The following is a 14,077-nucleotide window of genomic DNA, read 5'->3' as shown; positions in this document are numbered from 1 at the left end:
ATTTGCTAAGGGTTCAACAACGACTTCTCCGCTGATTTTGGCTGGTATTTGTGTTTACAGACGTTGTGAACACACAGCGCTGACATGTGGTGTAATCACATTATTGCAATTTACAAAAGTTACAAAAATACGCAAAAGCTCAAAAAGTATGATTTCTCCACATTACATGAAGTTGTCAGGCCTGTTAGATCTGTAAAATACTTTCAGTTTAACGGATCATATTGTGTTGTTCTGGCTGAAGTTCCTGTTGCTCAGACTGGAAGTAGATTGAGGAACTAACTGTGTAACGAGGATGTAGGTAAAAGTTGACCTTTAAAGCAAATCAACCCCTCATGTTGCAGCAACCCAAAATGCAATGCAAGGTGCGTCTGTGCAATGAGATTACAACTGAGAAAACCTGCATCTGTATTCAGAAATGTGTCCTGAGTAATTGTAGCCAAAAAAAGCACTTTGAAATCAACCCTATTATTCATAATGACCTGTTTTACTTCTGATAGGCTACTTTACATTCTTCCATAGTTCTCTTTAGTGGACTGTCAAGAATTTGAATACTTGTATACGTATGTATATATGTATGTATGGCCTTTTCTTTTATAATGGAAGCAATACCCTTGAGAAAAGCAATAAACCCAATATATTTTAGAAGACAAACAAAGAGATAAAGAATGATGTCCATTCATTGAGGGCCACTCATGAATCACTTCACAGTATCTTCAATAGTACTGGTGCTTTTTGGCCTCATAGGATTAGTTGTATATTACGGTATATATCTCTTACAAATATCACTATTTAAGTAAGTTTACTGTGGCGACAAGTGTCATCAGAGCTGCACTCATCTAACATGCTTGACTTGCTTGAAGTTATCTTCTCTAATCTAGTAATCACAAAGCAGAGCATCTCAGCCTTTCTTTCCCAGACTTTCTCCACTGGAGGGCAGTATAGACAGTTTTGCTTCACGTACAGCAGAAACATCTATGACTGTATGTGGGCAGCCTTGTCGGTCATGATAATGTCTGTTCATACACATGCAAAGGGGAGATGCTTTGCACTGTGCATCAGTCTTTTTGTGCTTGTAACCCTGACTCATTTTGTTTTTCTGTCATTGAATAAGTGTCACCAAGATCCTGCAGTTTTGCTGTACTTGGCTGATAAATTAAACTATGGAACACAATGCAGTGCAAAAAAGAGCCGCCAATTACATGGTAGCTAACACATGACTTATGCCAATTCCACATGCTTATTATCTTTTAAAACATACATTTTTTTCTGTGCGGTTCAACCTTTTGTAGACAAAAAATGCAGTTTTAGGTGACTGAAAACAGACATTTTTGGAAAACTCTGTCCAGGGTGAAGATATTCAGAAACTGTGTTTGCAGCGTTGACATGTTAATGGGGAATTAGTGAGCAAGACAAGTTCTTGATGCAGTTACCCAGGCCCTTCAGTTATTCTTATCAAAAAGATTTCAACTGGCAAACAGTTTCTTTATCAATGAGCACTTTGCTGTAACTTCCTTTACATAAAGTCAAATTCATATTGTACAGGTGGTTCTGGAGGACGTCCCTGCACTCAACCCTCTGTATTGTGATACTTTCATTAAAAAATGTTGTGTGTGAAATAACAATTGAAATGAATATACTATTTGACCGCTATTAAAAAAAAAATTCCTTTGCTTCATAATGCTGCAAATGTAGATAATGCAGTAATCCAGTAGAAGCTGTTCCACTAATCCACACTGTGTGGCACCTACTTGTAGAGAACAGTAAAAAAAGACAGTTACAACATGTATGTTTGTGACCTTTTGCCAGTTTTTGTCATATCTCAGAGGGTGTTCCTGGGGGCACGGTGTGTGTGGCGTGTTGGGAGAGGGGGACTTTGCTCTTTCTGGTGGAGGCGGCTGAAGCGGCTCTCGTCAGGTTGAGAAGGGGTTTTATCCCTCTTGAGGACTGCAGGCTCTCGTCAAGTTGTTGTGTGAAGTGACCCACACACTGAAGCAAAGTGGTTGAGGTGTCTTTACCGTGAGGGTGGCGAGGGCGGTGGTGCGGTCACATGCTAAGAGGTGGTGGTGATGGTGGGGGCGAAGAAGTTGAGAGTGTGTGTGTGTGTGTGTGTGTGTGTGTGTGTGTGTGTGCTGGGAGGAGGTATTTGGGTTGTAGTGGGTAGATCTGCAGTCTTGCAGCTGTGCGTGTGCTTGTCCATGTCTGGGTGAATAAGGGGAGGAAGGGGCAGCGAGGGAGAGGGGCGATTCAGGTTCAGAAGTGTTGAAGCATAAAATCTCTCTCTCCCTCTTTCTTTTTCTCTGTCTCTCTGTCTATCTCCCCCCTCTGTTGCAGGGCCAGACGCAAAGCAACAGCAATTTGTGCGATTTCACAGCTCACCGGATCCCTAAAACTCTGACAGCCTTGTGCTGAGGTGGGGGGTAATGAGGGAGGGGAGGGAGGGATGGAGCGGCAGAGGCGATGAATGTGGAAGTGACAGTGGAAATTGAGGATGGACAAATTGGAGGATGAGTAGGAGAGATGAGGAGCTGATGGCTGATAAGATGGAGAAGATGTTTGGGGTCTCACAGCATACAGGCATCTACTACATCCTGGCACTTCGCTGTGATGAGCACAAGAAACAAACAGATTCTTATATATTTGACCTCATGTGCTTCTGACACCATCAGCTCAATCTTAAAGGGACATTCAGGGATATGTGGATTAACGATGTCTATCTTTGACTAATGAACTGAAGCATTTGTAGGCTTTTACACAATAACCATGCCGGTTTCTGATGAGCAAGTAAATGTCAATTAAAAATCATGTAAGAAGCCGCCAAAACCGGACAAGAGTTTATGAAACACAATTAATCAGTGTACAAAAAACTACAGGTATTTATACCAAACTATAGCTGCTACAACAGTTTGACTGACACTCACAGTTAAAACAGAACTACCGGACAGTTAAAATTACTGAAAATAACATTTTAAAAAGTGGACGATGGTTTCACCAGAGCTCCTCTTTTTTGCCTGCATAGACCTAAGAGGCCGTGGTTTGTGCCTCTCATGTATTACCATTACATTCGTGTCACAGAGCTAGCATCTCTCACGTGGAAACTTTTTTTTCCAAAGAATACATAAATGAGCCCATGCTACCACAAATCTCATCTTCTTGAGAAAACATGAAGCCTCAGCCCACCAAAGAAGACACTCACGGAAAATAATTATCGAAACAACTAATCTCATATTTGGATTATTCTTTGAAGATCTGTGAGGGTCTTTAGTGACTGAAAGTAATCTTGGATTGTGCCCCCTAGAGTGATGTAATCCATTCATTGTCCATCGTGCCCCTCTTAGCCTTTAAAAGATGCTCCAATTGGGTGGTCATTATTAGGACCAAGACATGACTTATAGCCCTAAAAAAGGGTCACAACCTTAAAGGACCACCACCAACCTCACAGGACCTCTTAACACTCTCCATATTAAGTGATTATTTCCTATTTTTATTGAGATGTGTGATGCAAAATCTCACGCTCGTTGCACGCACGCTGTCTTTGCCGGTGCCTCTTGACCTTGGTCTCCTATTTGAAAACACACTGAAACCAAAGGGCAGAGTATTGAGAGCGACAGGCTCATCTCCATGTTAAGGTCATTCAGAAACTGGACCATGCTTGGCGTCAAATGACAGCTGACACCATGTGTGCTGCTCTCAGGACTAGAGGCAAGACAGAAGGACCAAGAAAGAGAAAGAAAGAAGTGCTGTAGATGAGATGAGATATAAGAGATACCAATTTCAAAGGGCAGGTGAGTGCTCTCGTGATAAGAAATGTCACCTGAGTGCTTTGTTTTGGCGGTGGGGTCAAAAGAGAGTTCGATGAGAGGGGGTATTTGTGTGTGTGTGTGTGTGTTGGTGATTGGTGGGTGTGTGGAGGGGGATCAGGACATCTGCGCAGGCTTTGAAGAGGTCAGCCATGGGACAGGAACCATTCTTAATCCCCCCAGCTGGGCCTGCAAGAGAGGATTTGGACCTCTGCTCACCCTCCGCCCCCACCCACAACAGTAGCTAATTGAGCTCCAGTCCTCTGATCGCAGCACTTCCATGTAAAGCCGTGCATGCTTTCACAGGGCTTTTGAGTATGACCAGGAAATCCCTTTCACTGTCTACCTGCTATCATTGACGATGCCTATCATGGGATTATCCACATCCTCTAACACATGTTGGCCATATGCATGTGTATGCCTTTTGTTAGATAGATAGATAGATAGATAGATAGATCTATCTATCTATAGATAGATAGATAGATAGATAGATAGAAACAAATTGCTAAAAGCAGTATGACACTATTAAAGGGACTAAAAGAGCTTGTTTGGGTAAACACTGACATAATTTCAAATGCAACATGCAGGACTCCGTGATCATGCTAGCAGATAGTATCGGTTATCAACGCATAGTTAGGCTTGAAAATTGATGCTAAAGGTGTGGCAGTGCCTTAAAGCCAAGGGGTGCTGACATATGAGACAAGTTGTCAAATGATAGCAAGACTAAGAGCATGGTTATGCTAGCAGCTGAGTGAGCACAGCTGCACCATGAGCTGGAAGCTAGCATCAACATGCTAACCTGTCAATTATGATTTTTTAATGTTTGTTTTATCTTTGTTTTGCATGGTAGCATTATCGGCTAGTCAGAGCTAAACGCAAGGTACATCTGAGGCTGACTGCAAGAATGACACAAACAAGAGATGAAAAATCTGGGGGTGACAAGTCATTCCTCCTGTGGGGAACTTGTCTTTACCAAATTTCATAAGCCATCCAGTAGTCGTCAAGATATTTCACTCAAAACCACCAACGTCACTGGTTCATCTAGTAACCATGAATGTCTGTTCTAAAGTTTCTTGACCAGCTGGTGGCTCTAGCTGAAAGTCATAATATCCCCAAAGTCATCAGGACTGAATGTTGTGAATGTTTGTGCACAATGGAGCTACGTGGCTAGCATGGCTAAAAATGTGGATTTCATGCATCACTGACATAGTTACATACATTTATTTAGGTATTTAGGGAATGATGAAAACAAAGCTTGATTTATGATAGTGACGCACATGTATTTCTGACATTAAACACTGTAAAATGTTCTGTTCCTCAAGACATCAGTTATATTTTTGACATTAAAAGACGCAGGGAGGCTTCTGGCCTTGAGCTCGGCCGCATTGCCCCACTCATCTTTTCCCTGATCAGTGACCCTCCCCCTCGTAAATGACATTACCATACAGGCTGAGGGGGGTCAAGTGAAGGTTCTCGCCCTAATCAGCCAACTGGAAAACTCACAGTTTCAGAGGTCATGGATAAGCCGCCCTATTGGGCGATTGGTCAGACAAATCAAATTAGCATCCCCTGGTGATCCCTTCTTAAACCGCCACCCATGAAGACTTGCATGAGGTGGCTGCATATCTAATTTGATTTGTGGTATTTGATCTGTGGGTATGAAGAGAAGATAACAATTAAACAAACCTTGCAGTAATCAGACAGGTGTAAATGCTGTGGGGTGTCCACCTGTGCAGCATGTGATGTCATTATGAGGACGAGTGCAGTGCCTTTTCAGTATTGCTGCTTGCAGTTTTCTCAACATCAGGGAGCCACCACAGTCCTCGCAGTGGTGTCAAAGAGTTTTAGACGAACACCTGCGCCACCAGTTCTTTTTCCTTTTTCAAACTTTATTAACAATGCAGTAATATTACGATACACCACCAGTAGACTGTTTACTGAGCTGTTCCCAAAACAATAATAACCATGTTATCTCTGCTTATTTGTTCTATGACCTTTAATTGACTCAATGTAGGCCAAAGACACACTGCAAACAAGCAAAACACATCATTGTTGTACAGTTTAAAAATGTCATAATGTAGTCACCCATTGTCACTTAAACTTGTGCATTCAGAGCGATGTGTCCCTTTTTATGTTTCGATAGACGGTATAGATAGACAGACAGTAAAGGTGTGGAGGCTGGGTTGGCAGATGAGGTTTGCAGCACATGCGACTTTCCTGAGACTGGAGTTCATGTCACGTTAAACAATTAACTTGATTTTTTAAAGCACAACCACAATCTTCTCCTAAGCTTAACCAAGAGTTTTAGTTGCATAAACAAAGCTCATTTATTAAGGAAATGTCAAATTTCTGCACTGGTGGTAAAATGAGAAGTTCTAGCCATATCTAACTGTGGTGTGAACAGGCCCAACAGTGCTAAACTTGTTAGCTCTGTGCTGCTAAATTGCAACTGTTGCTCTGATTACTGCATGGGAGACCTGCTGAAGCTTGGCAGGAACCATGACAAGATTATTGAACTGACCAACATCTGTTGACTCGCAGCTCAGTCATGTAAGGGCACACTGACCGTGACCATAGACAGTACAATACCAGGACAGAGTTTCTGGGTCTGAAAAGTGAAGTCAATGCAAAAGTGCTTCAAAACTAAACTCTTTCTAATGGCCAGCAGGGGGCAACTCCACTGGTTTCAAAAAAAAAGCTTATGAGAAAATGAGCCTACTTCTCACTTGATTTATAACCTCAGTAAACATTTTCCTAATGAGTTTTCTTCAATACAGCATCATGTTCATTTTATAAATTATGGTCCCATTTAGAGTCAAATACACAATAAAACAGTGCATGCTTTAGGGAGTGGCTACCTTTGGGTTGACTAACCGCTACCACGGCGTGTCTTCTGGTTCTCAGTTAGATCCAATCAGGACAGCAACATAGCAGTGCGTATGCATGGAAGCTCCACCCTCTTGTCCAAATTTGGTCCCTTCTGGCTCCAAAAAACTAAGATGGCGAAGCCCATGAAGGAAGACTCGAGGCTTCAAAACAGTCGTCCACAAACGAACAGGTGACGTCAGGGGTGACTCTGTCCACTATTTATAATGCAGTCAGTGACCATGACCTGCTCCATATGCACTTTATTTAGATAAATGAATGCAAATAATGGGTGTCTGAAATGTCTATTTGAATTTTGTGTAAGCACCAATTCATACGACACTGATGTTGGCACTCAGCTCAGCCCACTACCTCCGTGATTTCATTTTTATCCCCTTCCACAACTTTGACCTTGCACACCAGCAGCATTTGGTAAGCAATGATTTATCTACCAAATAAATGCGGTGGCTCCATTGGAATGTGTTTAAGATGTGGGGTCACTCACTAGGTCAAAAATGACGGCTCATAAATTGAAGCTGAGCGCGACCTAAAAAGGCGAGCGAGGAAATGGTGGATTCGAGGGAAAATGTTTCGGAATGAAAAATTAGATGACTTTCAAAAAAAGTTCAGCAATCTAGAGAAGAATATGGTGCAATTTTGAGATGCATAAAAGCAAGACACATAAGGTGGCATCATTGGACACCTTACCTTGAGTGAGATCCAGTGCTAAGATGGCATATCAGTCATTCTGACAGTGTGAGGTTAGAGGGCTCATTTAAGAAGTGAAGGCCAGTGTCCCTCTCAGTGATGTGAGATCATGAAGCTTTAGTTGCAGCTCACCTGTCTGGAAAATCTACTTACCTGCCTCTCATTCAAACTTATAAGTCTTGTAGAGGCTAGTGTGTGCCGTCTATCGTGACATTGAGTGTCACTGAGTGGAATGATGAGTGGCTGTCATCGCTGAACAGACTTCTTTGTGTTTGCTGAACTTTGTTTGGAACTAAAATTCTCCATTTCAGTCCGGTCCTGAATAGAGGCTGGTGCTGTAGCAGTAACATCTCTCAGCTCTTGTAATTTATATACAAACATTTTATATCTTTTGCAAGCATTTTTTGCTCTATATGCAATGTGTTTAAATGCAGGTCAGAGCTGCGGCGTAGCTCGTGGATCCTAGTTATACCTGTTTCTGGTTTGTTGGCCTGTTGACTATTTTTTTCCCGTTGCTCTCTTCTTTTTTATTTAATATTTCTTGTCAAATGATTCATGTTGTTGGTGAGCAGCCATTTAAAATTGGGGATAGTGGTGGTCTTCATTCGACCTGCTAGTTTTACTAGCAAGTTGGTGCTTGGTCTATGTGACATGTAACACAAAGTCACATGTTAGTGGTCGCTGTCTGTTGAGCTTTTACAAAAAGGGCAAGATTGCCATTTTTACAATTAGGAAGTTCAGTGGGATCAATACATTATTTGGTGATTCTCCTAGCTTGCATTTCATTCATTTTCAATTTCGCATGCGTTGCAGATAACAATTACTTCCACACCTCTGCCTTCCGACAAGGAGCTGCAGCAAGCACATAACTGCATAAGGAATGAGTACACACATGAAGACGGCTTACATAGATTTTATGTCCCTGTTTGCATGTAAATTTCAACACACATTTACTATTAATCAAAAATACGTACACTCAGAGCTCCATTAAGCAACATTCTTTGCCACACTAGCAGGTCGGCCCAACAGTTTATTCCTGAAATATCTCAACTATCAGATGGATTAATGTTCACCATGTTCACCGAAGTGATGGTACTTGGTGATGGTACCGAAGTTATACCTGCTAAACATCAGTATGTTAGCATTGGCATTGTGTGAACAGAGTTAAAAGAGAGTGAATATTCCATTTATATTCACTGGTTGACCAGAGGCTCAACTCCAAATGAATGGTAATGTTGCTCCTCAGCTGCCATATGTGTAAATAAGCAGCTGTTTGCTATCAAGTTCACCATATTAACTTCCAAAGTGATGATAGGTCAATGTTGTGACTCACAACTAGTTTTCAAAAAAATACTCTGAGTTTAAGTTAAATTTTCAGAGAAAGTTCTAAACAAGAACTCTTGCCAAGTTTTAAAATGCTTATGTGGTTTCTATGTAGCAACAGTGGAGCCGGTTGAGCATTGGATGTCACATAAAAGACGAATCATTTACCGTGCATGAGGCTTGTTGGCGAGAGCTGAGCCTCAGTCTGTCTGCAATCAGCCCTTTGTTTGGTTTAATTTGCCACCTGCAGTCAGGCCACGACTGAGGTGGTTAATACCGGTGCCAGGGGTCTATTCACACAGCTCGAGCCTCACTACATCACTGTGGTAGGAGATCTAAGAGAGCGCAAGTGGCCAGTCCATAGAACAGATGTTGGGAGCTGAACATTAACAGCGCCTAATCACTAATTAGGGCGGGCTTCTGATGAGGCCCTAACAAGAGCCCCAGTGAAGGTTTGACTCTTGGCAAAGAGGAGGGTGTGCTGTAAAACAGCTGTAATCATGCAAAATAATTAGGGGAATTCATGGCTGTAGTTGTACATAAATATGTGCATGCACTCACTTTCGCCTTATGCTAATCTAGCAAAGCAATATACAGTGAGGCTCTAATAGATGGCAGGAAACCCAACAAAAGAAAACAAAGCTAGTGCTCTTCATTGTTGTCTTTGGGTTGAGTCATGAGTGCAGTGGCTGGTGGGGATTTGAACTGTACACGACCTGAAGGTCAATCTCAGTGTTTGTTTGTGTTGGAATATGACTGACTTTGGTCTGATGATGCATTTGCCCTGTGGACCGTTCGCAATGAGGAAATCAAAAGCAGGGGAGCACGAGAGAAAGAGAGGACCAGATGGGAGACTGAGATGGATTGGCCGGGCTAACAGGCAGATGTTTATGGGCCATTATTTACAAGCTCTTTAATCTGGGCTATTTCCTCGCCCTTGGCAATGGATAGGTCTATGGGTCATGCTGCCTGAACCCCTCCACCAGTGGTCATCCATCTCCCTCTCTAAAAGACAGGGGGTGAGAGAGGGAAAGAGAGAAGGAGGGGGTGGGCAGGATTTTTCATGAGATCTTTGGATGTTTTTTTTTACTTAAGAATATATTGAGAAGTGTGAAACTACAGAAACATGTGCTTTTATTCAGTGGTAATCACACACAAGTGAACAAAGGTTTGCAACTGCAACACCTAAGTGATTTTCAGTTTTAGGTTAAGCTAATTTAAATCAGGAACTTTTTGTTTACTCTACACAAGATGACTGCTGCAGTTAAGCATCATCTCTAATTCTTGCTAATGTGTGTATATATTGTCATAAAACAAATCACACATTTTTCCTGAAGGCTTCCCTTGCATCCAGGAAAAATGTGTGTTTTTGATTCAAAGGGAATGAATAAGGAAAGTGAGAGATGACGCGCTATAGAGGCAGGAAAGAAAAGAAAGGATGAGAGAGAAAGTGATGTGCACGATGAAAAGAAGAAGAAGAATGTTGCAGGAGAAGAAGAAAGTGCCAGAGCCAGATGAGATGCTGCTTTGCTAAAAAGCTTGTCACAGCTATTTTCCTGTCATCCTTTTACCCACTATTCAGAGCTTTTCCCTCGCTGTGCATACATTCAGTCAGAGGAGTCTGAGTGATGCTATGACCGTTAGGCCAACAGCATGTCTCTCCTCTATCTCCTGCAGGCAGACTTGCGCCTAATTTTCCCATCTGCTCGATGAATATTAGCCCAATTGCTGTCTATATCGATTTGTGCTAAGGTTAAAAGCTTGCAAGACCTTGGCTTGAATATGGGTTGCCTGGCAACTGCTCCATTCGACCCCCTAAACCCCACCCTGTTCCAGCCTACATGGACAGTTTCATGCGGGATGCGGATGAGGCTGAGGCTGGAGGTGATGGGAGTGGGCGGGTCCGGCCCAGCCAGATAGCAGAAGCCCGGGCCTTGATTTCCAGCCCCATCAGAGATTAAAAGCTCCCCCTTCTGCCTGACATTGTGACCTTAACCCCCGGACCTCCGTGCTCCAGGGTCACTTAACCTTGAACCCAATTACAAGATAAGGTTACTTAAGTGTGACCCGCACCATGCTCTTCACTCAGTTAATAGGACAGGCTCTAGGAGAAAAAGGCCAGCATAGCTGATACGCCTCTAGGTTAATTCGCTGGGTTGACAAAGGTCGCGGGCAGCGGCCATAAAGAACGGGATTGCGCTTCGATTTCTCATGCAAAGTGAGACTCAGCAATACGATATCACGGCAGGAGCCAAAGAGCAGAGGCAGCAGAGCTCCTGCTCTGATAAGATGGTTTCATCGCCAGGTGCCATTGCTGAGCCCATAGTTTGGTCCAACTATGCAAAAAGCTGCATGTGCATAGAATCAGACTTCCTATATTTCCCTATGGACACACCACTGAAGTGTTTCTGTATAAGTGTGCTGTTTGAAAAGTTCATCCTCAAAAGAAAAAAAAAAATCTATATATAAATATACATGAATTTTGCATCTATATTTATATTTTGTAGAAATACATTTTGAATCAAAATTACACAAAGGGCATATTTTATTTACCTACCTACAATCTGTCAACTTTTACCCCATTGCTATATTGTCCACTGTTTAAAAAGAACCCTAATATTTATTCTTAAATCAGCCATTTATCCCCTGGTTTCAAATGCTGAATGTTATTTTTGAACAAGAAGATTAAGCATGTGATGAAATTCCCAAAAAATTAAAACAAAATAAAACCAAAAATAATATTATATATAGTATATTATATTCTTTCACTGATATATTCTTATATCAGACGAAAAATTATTAAATATGCTTCACATTCATTCACAATAACTAGTGTACAGTATATTTTGTGTGTAAATATACTGTTCATGAGCTATATCGTGTTTTGGAATATACAGCAATGCATCTCACACTGTGTATTATCTCCTCATCTTTTTAGCGACTAGACAGTGCAACATATTGAGCGTCTCAGCTTAACTAAGCCAATAATGTATGACTGGTTTGTTTTGTCCTGTGTCACGTCCTGGCTGTATCATGTGGTAAACTCTTACCCTGCCTCTAACCCCTTCAATCTGGCATTATCCCTCTTGGATCAAAGCCAGTGGGCCGGCTTAACAAGCTGGGCCACATCAGAGCAGGCAGGCGGGGAGGTGAGGGGTTGAGGGGTGAGCACAGCAAGCAAAAATGCACTGTATACCATGGCAAAGCCGGCCGTGATTTGGTGACGCCGAAACAACAACGGCTCGCTGTAGTTCTTACCCTAGCAGTTGCTTATTAGCTAGAGTCTCACTTTGTGGCGATAAAATTCACTCAAGAGCGGCAGAGCGGTGGTCGAAAACAACAAAAAGCCAGATGACACATCAGAAAATTAACAGTTAACCTCCAAAAGCTTTACATTCAGATAAAGTTAATCACTTTCTCTGAAATACGTGCTAAAATATCAGGTTGATTTCAGTGATTCAACCATTTTTAGACACTTTAAAAGAAAATCCTTAATAAAGCCTTAATTCTACTCTATGTTCTGTCTCAGCTAGAAGCATTTGGCTGAACTGAAAGTCAGACAGGAAACAGCTGCTTAGAAATAATAAAGTTGGTCATTGTACATAAAGCAATTACTCACTGCCAGACATGGAGTGAACGATCTGAGACTGTATTAGCATTAACAGAATAACTCAATATTTGTTAAATGGATGAGTGAAAACATCTCTGTTTGAACTACTCGGGGTGAAGTCAGCCTTTGATTTATAACAAGAATGACTTCTGCTATTGCTACTAATAATGCTGTACTAGTAAAGTGATGTTGAGTAGACTCAGTGTTTTAGACCAGTGGTCCCCAACCTTTTCTGTACCATGGCCCAGTTTAATGTCTGACAATAATGTCACGGCCCAGTCTAAAGGTGTACGAAATGACCCACGGCCCACTAGTGGGCCGCGGCCCACGGGTTGGGGATCAATGTTTTAGACAATATGCAACTCAAAGGACTTTGAACGTGATTTGCCGTGTTTGGTTTTAAAGGATAACTTTCGTTTTTTACAACCTGGACCTTATTTCTAGCATTAAATACGACCATTTACTCACCCAGACAACTTTGGTGGCATTTGGAGTCGTTGCTGGTGCTATTCCCCTCTGAGCGCGTGGTGGCATGTTATCGATATCCGGCGTCTGTAGACAACTACCTCTGACGTCGATGATGTCATTACGAATGCCGGGCACTGCGAGCAGCCAGCCACAACACGGCTGACTCTGTGGCGGTCGGCTACGAATACGCAATAACGAACCATAGCAGTGCCAAACTACAGCTAAACTAGCCGACCGCTGGCTCAGAGGGGAATAGCACCAGCATATCATAACAAAATATTGGAATATGAACGAGTTTCGCCGCAGATTATGCGTTATATAGAGGCTGCACATGGGTGCCCCGAGTACTTGCATTATACGGATATACACGCCGCTCCTCTGGGGCTAATTTCTTCAAAACGACTCCAAATGCCACCAAAGTTGTCTGGGTGAGTAAATGGTCGTATTTAATGCTACAAATAAGGTCCAGGTTGTAAAAAACGAAAGTTATCCTTTAATCTCGTCAGTCAGGCACTGCCCACAAATAAGGCTCTCAAATCGAGTCCCAACACTCTCGGCATCACTTTGTTGGAGGTCAGCTGCTGAAATAGGTCATCGTTTTCCTGTAATGAGAGACAAAGGGGTTTCTGATTAAATTTTGCAGCCGTAACGGTCATCGGGCTCACGGCACACGCCAGTCAAGCAGAAAAGGACTGTATGTCCTCATCAAAATTCCAATCATAAAACCAAAACAAAAGCTTTCAGGTTCGTTTACATGATGTGGATAAATGACCTGAAAAAAAAGGATTAAAGTTGTGTCAGTTCAAGCCAAAAAATCAAAACCTTTGTTTGTCAGTGACAAGCTGGTTTGCCTTATGTGCTGAAAAGGGCAAATCAAACGGACTTTCTCCACTAACATCTGCACGTATTTCCACTTTCCTTATATAAGACAGAGAAATAAAGGAAATGTTGTTTGTTTAAGCTTATACAGTAATATGAATGTCAGAATAAAGAGTAAAAAAAATAATGCATCTTGTTTTTTGTAGACTGAGTTCGCCACCTGATTCCCCCACAACCTGGGTCAAACAGGAGGCAAAAGATCAGCTGAGAGAAACACAGAGGGGAAACATCTGAGTAAAAAGAGAGCTGTATGTATGGAAAGTGTGTGTGTGTGTGTGTGTGTGTGTGTGTGTGTGTGTGTGGGCGTGTATGGGGGGTTGGTACCAGAGAATATCAAGAGAGAGAGAATGAGGCTGCTCTAACAGTGGCCCGCTGACCGGCAGTTGAACCTCTCTCTGAACTGAAGATGAACCCTAAACTTGAGGAT

This window comes from Chelmon rostratus, chromosome 8 (genome assembly GCF_017976325.1).
Source record: "Chelmon rostratus isolate fCheRos1 chromosome 8, fCheRos1.pri, whole genome shotgun sequence".
Classification (NCBI taxonomy): domain Eukaryota; kingdom Metazoa; phylum Chordata; class Actinopteri; order Chaetodontiformes; family Chaetodontidae; genus Chelmon; species Chelmon rostratus.
The sequence above is the reverse complement of the archived record's forward strand: the minus strand, read 5'-3'. Positions refer to the sequence as shown.